Genomic DNA, 13,185 nt, shown 5'->3' on the forward strand with positions numbered 1-13,185 from the left:
CTGAGGAGCAAAGACAGCCTCATGTGCAATAAGGCTTTACTCTAAAGAACAATCCCTTTGACAGATGCTCCAGTAATTAGTTTAATACAACTTTTAAAAGCAAATTTACTGTAAACATTAACATGGGTTTTTTTTTTGTGTGGTCCCCTTTTAAAGGGACTGGTTTGCTAGAATTCCCTTCTCAACGTGTGATTCCCTTTCCTACTTTCTGTTTCTCTTCATGCCTGCGCTGGCTGCAAGTAGGCTGGGGTTTTCTGAAGAAGTAACCACAGTGTTTACCATCAAACGTACAAGACGTGATTTTTAAAAAAGCTAACTGAAAGCAAATGTTTCTTTCCATTGTGTACTTGGGTTACTACTATTGAGACAAGTTTAACAGCTACAGTATATTTGCTTCAGGAATATAATCTGCCTTGGCACCAAGGTCTGGGCAGATGCCAAATCATATTTAAGTTTTATTTTATACAGAGAACAATCAGTAATAATGTTACAAACACACATTTCTGTCAGAGACTGTTTGTATGCTCAGATCAACACCTATGCATGCTACATGGATACAATCATGGCTGCAGATGGTGAAGTCCACATAATCCCATCTGATGGGTTTGGATTTTACAAACCAGGGCCCCTGAAGATATGGCTTCAGGAGAGGGTTCTAAATGTGGCAGTAGTCCTGGAATGTTATGGTTTTTGGGATCTACCTTAGAAAAGAGCAAACCTGATTGATCACATATCCAAAGGGTTGGTTTTTTGTGTGTGCATCCTCTCTCCTTAGTGATTTGCACAATAAGCTCCATTTTTTTCATTCATTTATAAAGTACTATAGTTTACATCAGAGACTCAAGCTCTGTCAAGGCCAAGGCAGCAGGTGATCGCAGGTACTTTTACCATCAACTTGTACCAAACCCAGCAATTGATATTTTGTAGGCATTTAGGCTGGAATTTTCAAATGTGCCCAGGTGTCCAAACTCCCATTGAAAAATCAATGAGAATTGGATGCCTAACTCCCTTAGGCTCCTGTGTGCTCAGTTCTGCTCTTAGGTATGTGTGCATAACTCCCACTGATAGCAATAGATGTCGTGTGCATATATGGGTGTGTGGGGAGGACGACAGAATGTCACGCTTCATTTGATTCCTGCCATTACAGAAGCGCACAGTCCTACTGAAGTCCGTGGAACCACTCCCCTGAGAAAGGGCTGCAGGACTGGACTCTTTGTTTGCATCTTGTGGGGATTTTAAAAATGTTTCAGGTCAGATATTTTTTATAGAGAATTGGTGCAATTAGGTGGTTAAGCTTAAAACCTAGCCCTGCGTGTCTTGTTAATAGACCCTTTTTTTGGCTTTTTTGATGATGCAATGTGCATCCTGAAACCCTATTAAGACATTCATTAAAGGCCAGGTTGTGCCTCTCTCCCTCATGCTGAGTAATGTGTTACTTTGTGGGAAGATACCCTGGTGCTGCTTGCTGTAAGTTTTTTGGGGCAGAGCAGCCCTAAGTAAGTTGTGCCTTAACATTGATCTCATTAAACATGCTTTTGTGTGGATTTTCATACAAAGTCACCATTATCACTGTCCGCGCAGAATGAAGCGTTTCCTTTAGATCAGCTTTGCCTGTAACAATCTTGAACTTGTTGACCTGCAGGCCTATTAATTATTGATAGGCTGCTGCATTATTTAGGCTTGTTTCAGCAGATGGGGACGTTACTACTAGACAGATGTTTGCCAGACAGGTTGACAGATCACATCCTAAAAAAAAAATCTCATGTTACATTTGAACGGTACAGGATGGTAACTTCATTACCTCTTTTTGAACATGCAAACTTATTGGTACAGTAGCTTCAAGCATTAACGTCTAATACAAATGTAAGAATATTTTTTCTTGTAGGTTATGGACAGAACCTTGACTATGTTGGAATTGTGGTTCTGGCAGCGGTCAGTCCTCTGCATTTCAGAGGAAGTACTAGTAGTTGATCTACCCGAACCTTGTTTCTTAAGGTGCAAGGACCTGTTTTGTGGTGTTTTTCAAAACCTTTCCACTAAAAAGGAACTCAGTTCTTACTGGTTGCTGTGCACTGTATTTCAACACTTCAGAGGCACAAGCATTTTTTCAATGTGCATCTCCCAAAGAAGCATGCTTTTGATTTCAAAAGACCTACTGCAGTCATCTTGTCTGTGGATCCAAGACTAGGCAAATCTAAATGAATTAGCTATAATTTAAAACATGCATGCTGAGCACGGCTAACTCTTTGCAGCAGAAGAGTGTACATTTAGTTGAGGCAAGACCAGAATAATGCAGTTCTTCACAGTAATCATATCAAACCCACTAGGTACAATGTGCAGTCACAGTTCAGGAGCAATGTCTGGAATCTGACAACTTGTTTCTGTTTGCATGCTGCCCTCTTCTACTTCCCCTGCCTATTGTGTCTCACTCTGTCACAATCAATTTACCTCTGATGTCAACAGCCCATCACAGGATGAGCTGTTCATTGGATGGCAGCAAAGTGAGAAGAGAGGAAGGGAAGCAGATGATGGCGAGAGGAGGAGTCATCCTATAGTGGGTGTTACAATTTCAACAACCCATTAATGTTTATGAGCAGCTGGGGAGATTAACAGGTTCTGGATACTATTTAAATGCTCCATTTTCAAACATGACTTAGGGTCAGGTTTTCAAAGGTGTTTAGGAGGGGGGAGGGATAGCTCAGTGGTTTGAGCATTGGCCTGCTAAACCCAGGGTTGTGAGTTCAATCCTTGTGGGGGCCTTTTAGGGGTCTGGGGCAAAAATCAGTACTTGGTTCTGCTAGTGAAGGCAGGGGGCTGGACTCAATGACCTTTCAAGATCCCTTCCAGTTCTAGGAGATAGGTATATCTCCTATTATTATTATAGGTGCCTCAAGATGCAGATTGGTGCCTACTGGGATTTTCAAACATGCCTGGGTGCCTTATTAACAACAACAGTGCCAAGGCAAGTGAAATCACTGCCAATCTTGACTGGGTTGTCGCCCACGAAGATGCTGGAGCCTGCTGCATGTTCAGAATTGCTGACTGGAAGAATTTTGGTTTTACCCCCTATTAATTGTCAGGCTGATTTATTTATTTATTTATTTTGGGGCCACAGAGCTTTTCAGGTCTTTAAGTGCTACAACCAGCTTGTCCCTTGGTTCAATGACTAGTGCTATGTCACTGGCAAAAATTGATGTGGATGAGGTTCTTTTCATCAAGACATCTGCCTAAACTGCATTTACTTAGTGCGATGGCATAGAGGAGTTCTGCAGGGGCAACGGATCCTTGTCAAATGCTGGACCTAGTTTGGAAGAAGGCAGTTCTCTTCCCATTTACAGGACCCCAGCTTGAAGAGTCATCGTCATATAGAAGTTTCTAGATCAGCCAAAGCCATTCCCTGTCAACAGAATCAAATGCTGCCTAGACCTGCAATGTGAAGGAGGCACTTGAATACTCATGCCTTCTCAGCAGGCTGGCACACTGTGAAGGTTTGCTCCATGGTGGAATGGCCGTGAGTGAAGCCAGCTTGTTGTGGTTTCTCTTACTGCTTAAGATATCAGCTGCTTGGCCAGCAAGACAGAATAAAAAATGTTCCCTGGAATGAATAGAAGAGTAATGTTGTGATCATTACAACAGTGTCCTTTGTTGCCTTTATGTTTCCACAGTGGTAATCAGATGGGACTGACTCTGTTTTCCAGATGATAATGAACAGCTCCTGCAGCCACAAAAACATAGCTGGTTCAGTGTCTTTTATCAGTTCTGCACAACTCCACAGATTCCTGTCACTTATTTCCCTTAAGTTTCTTCACAGCTCTGTGGGGATCTCATTGACAATGAATTCTCCAGGATTGTTGTGCACCGAATGGGTCATCTCTTAATATCTGGGTCCCAAAAAATTGGGGGTGCCTTTAGCAGCTGGTGGAAATGTTCACTCCAGCATGCAGTGCACTCCACTTCTGCATTGATTACCTGAGCAGAACTGGAGTAGATTTCACTAAGTGAATGACCTTTCTCATCAGTGAGGTCAATGTTGCCATCCAGGTGTTGGCAATAAGAAAGAACTTGAAGCCCACATTACAAAAACATTAATAGCAAGGGGGTGCCTCATTAAGAATGTCTTTAGCAAACTGAACACCCTGATAAGTACAGACACTAAGAAAAGGGTAGATAAAGCTTTGGCACTCAGTATTCTGACCTAGATTCTAAGGCCTCAAGGTAATATTGTAATCATCTAGTCTGAGCTCCTGTGTAATACATGCCATTGAACTTCCCAAAATAATTCATAAAGCATATCTTTTAGTAAAACGTCCAATCTTGATTTTAAAATAGTGGTGGAGAATCCACCATGACCCTTAGTACATTGTTCCAATGATTAGTTTCCCTCACTGTAAAAAATGTACATTTTATTTCCACTCTGAACTTGTCTAGCTTCAACTTCCTGCCATTGGATCATGTTATATCTGCCTTTGATCAACTGAAGAGCCCAATATAAATATTCGTTCCCAACGTAGGTGCTTACAGATTGCTCCGAATGCCGACCAACTTTCCTGTGAGAAGCATCTTCACTTTTGACCCAGTGAAGGTGTGGTTTACAGACCCTGAACTAAGGTGAAAGGAATGATAGAACAGTATTGAGCCAAGAAGACTCCACCCCTCAGCAGCTGCCATACATGCTTCCTATGGAGGACCTGTTTAAAAGGGGAGCTCTGGCAGTCCAGCGGGTTGGGTGTGTGTGGAGGAGAGACTGGCTACAAGAAAGCAGACAGGATGCAGGAGCTGTGACAGAGTAATCTACAGGAGAAGGACTGGGACTGAGTGAGAGAGACTCAGCCGGGATCCCCTCTCCCCCTGAGTAAGTGGGAGACTACTGGACACTGAGAGTGAGCTGGGAAGCACCCACCACACCAGCTGAAGCCCTGAACTATGGAGACTGTAAGCAGAAGGCTGGGGCCATGCCCCAAATAGAAGGGTGTGGTGGGGTATACAAATCCCACACTGGACAACAAAGGGTTAAGGAGCTGCTCTGGGTTCAGCCAGCCCCACCCTGCTACACCTGCAAGGAATGCACAGAATGGAGAAGGAGTTTAAAAGGAGAAGCGAACAGCTCACTGGTGGGCTGACCAGGGAAGAGAACAGACCTTCAACCCTCAGCTCCTGAGGAAAGAGCTGCCTGAAGGCAGGAGCTTCCCAGATGACTACTACTTGAAGGCCGCTCCCTGAAGGAAGGGAGGGTCTGATCCTGAGTCACCGTGCATGGGAGGCATTCCCCTCTTTCTCGTATTAACTCAATTTGTTTGTTGTCAGTTCTCCTTGCTTTTATCCCCAGAAGGGGAGGGACTTGGAAATGACCTTGCCAGAGGGCCAAGTCAAAGGAAGAGGCAGACCACTGCTGAGGTGGAACAGCCAGCGGCCACAGATCACAGCAAAGAGCAAGCGGCCATGTCAAGGAGATGGTGAGATGACCCCTTTTCAAAAGGAAACAGGTAAGGTAGGAAGCACCCCGGCGAGGCTGATACAGAGTGGCAGCCGGAAGGGAATGAGACACCTCTTGCCTATGGGGCCCTGGGCCAGGACCCAGTAGAGAGGGATGCCTCAGGTCTCCCTAGCTTTCCGTCTTCCCCAGCCTTCCGAGAGACCTGGGAGGACTCCTGGGGATGACAAATTATGGCTTGGCTGCCATGCTCCCACACTGCCCAGAAGAGCTGCCTCAAGGCTCAGGGAGACTCTTTGGTGATGACCTGACCACTTAGCCTGCTGGCATCCAAGCAAAGCCCACTGCAGAAGGCAAGATGGAAAAGTGCCCTGGAAGACCTGAAACACAATGGCTAGCTGGAGTCGGATACCTCTCCCTCACAGGCATTTTACCAGATTTGGCTCAGGACTGAACATCACGGAGGATCAGAACATGTTCTGTGGCCTCTACGCTTTCCAACTGACAGCACAAGAACTAACCTAACTTAGGCACCTAAATCACATTGATTTCAATGGTCCAGGATCATGCCTTTGTTAATAAATAGCTTGAATTTGATTCACTGTTATTGATGGGCCATTTCTCTGAAAATCACAATTAGGTGAAATTATGGGGTATAAATTCACACAAAACAGCACGTTTTCTATGCAAGGTTCTGCAGAACAAACACTGTAATTTCAACTCAGCCACACCAAAACACTACCCATGCTTTTTGTTCAGGGCCATGCATGGGCACTTGAAAACAAAGTGGAAATAAATGGTCATAAAGTCATATAGAACATCTGTCTGCATTATAATGCAAAATGTAGACCATATCTGGATGTCTCAAAAGTATGTCTTTAAACTTTTTAGTGCTATGGCTACAGGCTTTCAACATGCAATAGGTATACGCTTGTGTTTGTATTGCAATACCGAATCCTACTCTCATCCAATGCATCAGGAATCCATTAACGTAATAGAAGTTTGATAACCAGTTGTAACAGTATATGGTTACAGTATGGCTGGGGTCTGGGTTCTTCAGCTGAGACACCCTCTCAGTGAGTGTTGGAAGCCTGCAGAGGGATGCCACGTGTGTCGTGCTGACTCATTGTAGAGGTAGCTTGATATTCCACCTTGGATACATGGGAGGTCAGAGAGGCACTTGAAGTACAAGGATCTAAGGTTTGAGACTCAGAAATATGAAGGAAGGGAAGGGTCAGCCAGGAGACCAGCCAAGACTAAGCAGGCTTAGGCTGAGATTTGCATAGTTACTTTTGAGTTACTTTGTTAAAAAAGCCAAACCTGAAGAAGTGGGTACATTTTCACCCTGCATAGTGTATGCAAGCTACATTTTGGAGCAGAGTAGGAATGCCAGTTTTTTTTCTCACAACCCTGCTAAAAATGCTGTGCTGCTACTTATAAAACATAAATGCATTAGCCTGCTGTACAGTGTTTTGACAATTGTCAGTATTAACCAAAGGCTTTGTGAGAACATTACTTTCCAAGCACTTAATGTACAGAGACATATGTTGCTGGTTAATGATAAATGGAATGTAGGAGATCTGAATTTGCAGGCTGTATGGTATTAACTAATTGAGCACCACACCCCTAGGTGCCACAGGGCTTTGGGTTGGTAATAAACAATGTGCTGTCATGGAGACCTGCTGGTCTACTTTGATGGTTTGACATTGCTGTCCCTTGAATAGCTAAGTAGCTGTAGCTCTGGGAGCTTGATAGTAACTATTCCCAAAGCTTTCTCTAATACTGTACATAGGAACAGCATAAAATAAAAGCATACCGGGGATCCCATTGTAACTAATGTATTGATTACAAATACCAACTACGGTTGCATTCACAGTTAGGGACAATTTAATTAAATGAAATATTTTGAGGAAATAGTTGAAGTAGCTTCATGTTTAGTTCAAACAAGGGCCTTGATTCAGCTCTGGTATCCACTGGCTTCTAGAAATGTCATATAACCCAAATTTGGGATAACGGCAGTGAGGGTTGAGGGAGGAGGTGTGGCTGGAGCACAGTGTGCTGCAGCAGGTCACGGCTCCGCATTGCCTCCAAGAAGCAGAGCATAGTTAGAGTTGCTCTAACTGATGCCAGGGGCCAACCAGAATATAGGGAGCATGAAGGTGGCCTGTGCCCTCCTCTTTCCATTCTTGCCGCAACCGCGGGCATGGGGGAGCAGAGAAGTGCCTTGTCCTCTTGCCTTGCAGATGAACCGCTCTGCTGGTTGAACTAAATCACCTCTAATTCAGTCTCACTGTGCCTCACGTTACCCACCTGTTAAAACAGGTAAAATACTTATTTACCCACCTCACAGGGCGTTTGAGAAATCAGAAACCACGTGTGTTATTGCACTACTCCAGCCTACGGCGGCACTGGTATTTTAAAAGCTTCTAGCATCTCATTTCTTAAAAGGACCTGTTTTAGATTTATGCACTAACAATACATTTGCGGAGCATTTCATTATATCAAGTAAAAATCTTTTTTTTTTCTTTTTTTTAAAGCCAGGCTAACCTGGTATTAGTTATAATCAAGAAGCAGCTAATTCTTTTCAGCACATTTGTATTTAAATGCACTAGTTGTTTAATGCAGTGCAGTTTTCTTTAATTTTCTATAATTTTGCACCAAGACACAGAATATCTTTTTTTTTTATGTTGGCGTTTGATACTTTGACGCATTCAAAATGAGATAATGTTTTCTGGCATCATAATATGTTTTGGAATTTAAATATATGTCCTATCTGGATCTCAAAGCATTTAATTACACAGCACTCCAGGTATCTGATACTGTTCAAAGCACCAAAGGTCATGATGAGCTCTATTCTTAAGAACATAAGAAAAGCCATACTGGGTTGGACCGACGGTCCATCTAGCCCAGTGTCCTGTCTTCCAACAATGGACAGTGCCAGATGCTTCAGATGCAATGAACAGAATGGGGCAATTACTGAGTGATCCATCCCCTGTTGTCCTGTCTCAGCATCTGGTAGTCAGAGATTTAGAGATACCTGTAGCAAATGGTTGTATCCCTTACCATCTTGATAATAGCCATCGATGGACCTATCCTCCAGAAACTTATCTAATTCCTTTTTTTTTTATCCTTGTACTTTTGGCCTTCACAATATCCCCTGGCAACGAGCACACACTGCACAGTCAACACGTGGAAAAGTAGTACTTCCTTTTGTTTGTTTTAAACCTGCTGCCTGTTAATTTCATTGAGTGACCCCTGGTGAAGGGGGTAAATAACACTTCCTTATTCAATTTCTCCACAATGTTCAGGATTGTATAGATCTCTATCATATCCCACTCACCTCTTAGACATCTCATGTCCAAGCTGAACAGTCTTAGGCTATGTCTGCACTATGCTACGCAACTCCAGCTACGTGAATAATGGAGCTGGAGTCGACGTACCTTAGGTTGAGTTACTGCAGGGTCTACACCACAGGGGGTCACTGACCTTACTCGTCTCGTTGGGGGTAGAGTACAGGGGTCGACTGGAGAGTGATCTGCTGTCGATTTGGTGGGTCTTCGCTAGACCTGCTAAATTGACTGCCAGTGGATCTATCTCAGAGCATGGATCCTGGCTATAATGTAGATATAGCCTTAGTCTTTTTAGTCTCTCTTCATATGGAAGCTGTTCCATTCCCCTAACCGTTATTGTTGCCCTTCGTCGAAGCTTGTCCAATTGTAATATCTTTTTTCAGATGGGGCAACCAGAACTGCCTGCAGTAGTCAAAGTGTGGGGGTACCATGGATTTATATAGTGGCTTTATGATCTTTACTGTCTTTTATTATCTATCCCTTTCCTGATGGTTCCTAACGTTCTGTTAGCTCTTTTCATTGCCGCTTCTCTTATTAGAGTCATTGACAAAACTCCTGTTGATGTCTGTGAGTGCACGACTGTGTCACAAAATCCTGAAAAGAATTATAGGAGCAAAATGTATTCTTTAAGGAGGGAGAGGGGAAAGGGTAGGGCAAGAGTTTTAAGAGTGACTGTTGATTTTAGGTCCCTCAGCTGTGGGGTGCCCCAAAGTACTAGTCACTTGAAACTCTCAGGCCGACTATGCCTTTTTTTTTTTTAAATATGGGTGAATAAACACTTAGGTAACACTTCCTGGGACTTGCTCCCTCACCACATAAGGACAGCAGCTGGTGTCCCTTCACTTTGGTTCTGGGGTAACTTGCACCCAGCTAGGACCAGTCAACATTTTTTCATCAAAATGTTTTGGACAGAAAATTGAGTTTTGAGGACAGTGTTACTTTCTGGGAAAAATGGTTGTTTTTTAAATAGCAAAACAGTCTGAAAAACAAAAGTGTTTGGTTTTCAGCCAAACATTTTTCAGTTCTCTGTCACCGTTTTTTTTTTATTTTGACAAAAATAAAAATTTACTGGGCGGGGGGGATTTTTTTTTCTGGCCAGTTCTATTATGAACTAACCTATTCCCACATGGACCTAAGCAGGGATTTACTTCTACATAAACATATTGTTACAAGAGGGTGTAATTTACCCTTTCCTGGAAGTGGGGAACACCATCAGAGATACTTGCTTGAACCTTTGGAAGATCAACCCTTTGGGGTTAACTGTATTTCAAAACCTCCCTCCACTGATAGCAGGCTAATTTTTAATTGATACACTTAAATCAACTGCTTTATGGACAGACATTTGTTCATTATGAACTCATTTTTACACACGGCTTCCCTCAGGGAAAGCGAGCTAATATCATTCCATCAGCAGTCAGGTACATTAGAGAAACAACTGCAATATGTCTCTCTCTGGTGTGTTTTGATGGCACTCATTTCTTCTGGCATGCTTTTAGGTCTCAGTGATTTAGAAGTGTCAGCTCCTGTAGCTGTAAGAAAACATTTATGATGGATTTATAACACTCAGACTCCTGAAAATGGCTACGAATTTGCTTGTGGGACAAAACTAGTTTGTTGTTCAAAAAAAGTGCTTCCTAAATCCCATCCTCTGTTTAGTCAAACATTTTAGCTTAATTACAATAGTCTGACTGCTGTTTATCAAATCTACAGGGCAGGGGTGGCTATTGAATTTGGAGGCAGGAATACAGCTATTTTCTTTAACAGTGAATTTCTCTTCTTAGGTGTCATTAGAATTGTTCCACATAGAGGTTCAAAAGATGTCGGCACCTGTATCTAAAAGGAACGTACAATGAAGAGTTCCCTAGATTAGGAAGTGCTAGAGATGTGCCATGCAGTTTAGGAAAGAGCTCTGCTGATACCCTTCTTGACAGCAAATCAGGATGATTATTATTGTGTTTTTGTGTTCATAGTTAGGGCCTTACCAAATTAATGGCCTTGGAAAAACGTGTCACGGACTGTGAAATCTGGTCTTTTGTGTGCTTTTACCCTATACTATACAGATTTCACTGGGGGGAAACCAGTGTTCCCCAAATTGGGGCAGTTACAGGGTGGGTCACAAGGTTATTTTAGGGGGGTTGTAGTATTGCTGCCCTTACTTCTGTGCTGCCTTCAGAGCTGGGCGGCTAGAGAGTGGCAGCTGCTGACTGAGGGCCCAAGTCTGCAGGCAGTAGCGCAGAAGTAAGGGTGGCAATACCATACCCTGCCATCCTCACTTCTGTGCTGCCTTCAGAGCTGGGCTCCCAGCCAGTAGCCGCCACTCTCCAGCTGCCCAGCTCTTAAGGTAGCATCGCCAGCAGCAGCAGCAGTGCAGAAGTAAGGGTAACAATACCGCAACCCCCTGAATAATTACCTTGCAACCCCCGCCACAACTCCTCTTTTGGGTCAGGAACTCTGCAATTACACTACCATGAAATTTCAGATTTAAATAGCTGAAATAATGAAACTTACAATTTTTAAAATCCTCTGACCATGAAATTGACGAAAATGGACCATGAATTTGGTAGGGCCCTAGTATTGGTATCTCTTGGTGCTAGGCGCTGTCCAGACACACAGGATCACAGAAAATTAGGGTTGGAAAAGACCTCAGGAGGTCATCTTGTCTAACCCCCTGCTCAAAGGAGGACCAATCCCCAACTAAATCATCCCAGCCAGGGCTTTGTCAAGCTGGGCCTTAAAAAACACTAAGGATGGAGATTCCACCACCTCCCTAGGTAACCCATTCCAGTGCTTCACCACCCTCCTAGTGAAATAGTGTTTCTTAATATCCAACCTAGACTTCTCCACTGCAACTTGAGACCATTGCTCCTTGTTCTGTCATCTACCAACACTGAGAACAGCCAAGCTCCATCCTTTTTGGAACCCTCCCCCCTTCAGGCAGTTGAAAGCAGCTATCAAATCCCCCCTCTTTGTTTCTTCAGACTAGATAAGCCCAGTTCCCTCAGCCTCTCCTCGTAAGTCACGTGCCCCAGCCCTCTGATCATTTTCGTTGCCCTTCACTGGACTCTCTCCAATATGTCCACATCCTTTCTGCAGTGGGGGGTCCAAAACTGGACAAAATACTCCTGATGTGGCCTCACAGTGCCGAACAGAGGGGCATAATCACTTCCCTCGATCAGTTGGCAATGCTCCTACTAATGCAGCCCAATATGGATAACATAGGAAGACACAGACCCTACCCTAAAGAACTTACAGTCTAAACGGAGAAGACTGACTGGGGGTGGGGGACTGGAATGATTAATGAAAGAATAAGAATAAATGAAAGTGGAATTCCATAGATGAATTCCAACTCTGAGCTCAAACACTGGGGGCTCAGTCCTGCTGTCCTCAGTCAACGAAAAATCCCATTGTGCTTCTGGCCATACTACTCCCAGCATAAAGATAATAAGGGTTTGTAAATACTTTCTTGGACACAGATGTAGCTAAGCATTATTTTCCACTGAAATTCTGAGTGGGAAGCTTGTTGTTAAATGGGACCCTTCACAGTCAGATCCCCAGTTCTGCAAAATGTCCTTATGCCACTAGAGCCAAGAGAAACATCTGCAGTAAGCCCCTGAGCAATGGCGTGCTCCATTTTTATCAACTTGAAACTCATTCTGAGTTCATAGAGAGGCTTCCTGAATGTCCCTAGAGAATTGATGAGATTGTGGTGAAGGCCATCCTGGACTGGGATTCAGAATATCTGAATTTACTTCCTGGCTTCACCACAGGCTTCACCTTGGGCTAGTCATTAAACCCCTCCCTTTCTTAGTTCCCTTTCTATAAAAATGGGAATGACAATACTTCCTTCTCAGACAAGAGTGTTGCGAGTACTATATTCAATGTAGCTGATTAGTGCTCAGAAGCTGTGGTGAAGGGAGCTATCGTAGAGAGATTTGAGCCACCCTGGGGTGAATTTCTGGACTGAGCTCCCTCCAGAAAGTGCAACTTCACACTTGCAAATACTCATGCACATGAATAACTCAAATGTGGTTTCCTACATATGTGAAGTTACACATGCATGTGTTTGCAGGCTTGGCTCCTACATTTGAGGATTTTTTTAAATTTCTGAATGAATCTGTGCTGTCAGGTCAGAGGAGCTGTGTTTGGGTGCAGGGCTTATCTGCCAGGATCTAGAATGTCCCATGATTGAGAGAACCTGGCTTTTTCTAATCAAAATCAGCCAAGAGCCTTTCTCCCCCCTCATCAGTTTCTGTAACATCTTCCATCCCCTAAGAAGGATTTAGCTCCTACTGAAGGCTACCCCAAAACACCTCAAAGTGCATCTCTTGTAGTGCCCTAGGGAATTTACTGGTCTATAATTCAGAACCAACCACACTTCCTTTATGACCATGTTCTCTGGCAAGC

The 13,185-nt window shown here is 43.5% G+C and overlaps 1 protein-coding gene across 5 annotated transcripts in view; it reads left to right on the forward strand.

The window, feature by feature from the left end:
• The window catches only part of FGGY (FGGY carbohydrate kinase domain containing), a 372,408-nt gene that overhangs the window by 62,996 nt on the left and 296,227 nt on the right, over positions 1-13,185 (forward strand). The window contains exon 1 of one of the 5 annotated variants that reach the window (XM_045026486.1): positions 2,478-2,554. The exons of the other annotated variants lie outside the window; for them this stretch is intronic. The gene's annotated coding sequence lies outside the window, so the exon portion shown is untranslated. Of the gene's footprint in view, positions 1-2,477; positions 2,555-13,185 lie in introns of those variants that run through there. 5 annotated transcript variants of the gene reach the window in all.

The sequence above is a fragment of the Mauremys mutica genome, chromosome 8, assembly GCF_020497125.1.
Source record: "Mauremys mutica isolate MM-2020 ecotype Southern chromosome 8, ASM2049712v1, whole genome shotgun sequence".
Classification (NCBI taxonomy): domain Eukaryota; kingdom Metazoa; phylum Chordata; order Testudines; family Geoemydidae; genus Mauremys; species Mauremys mutica.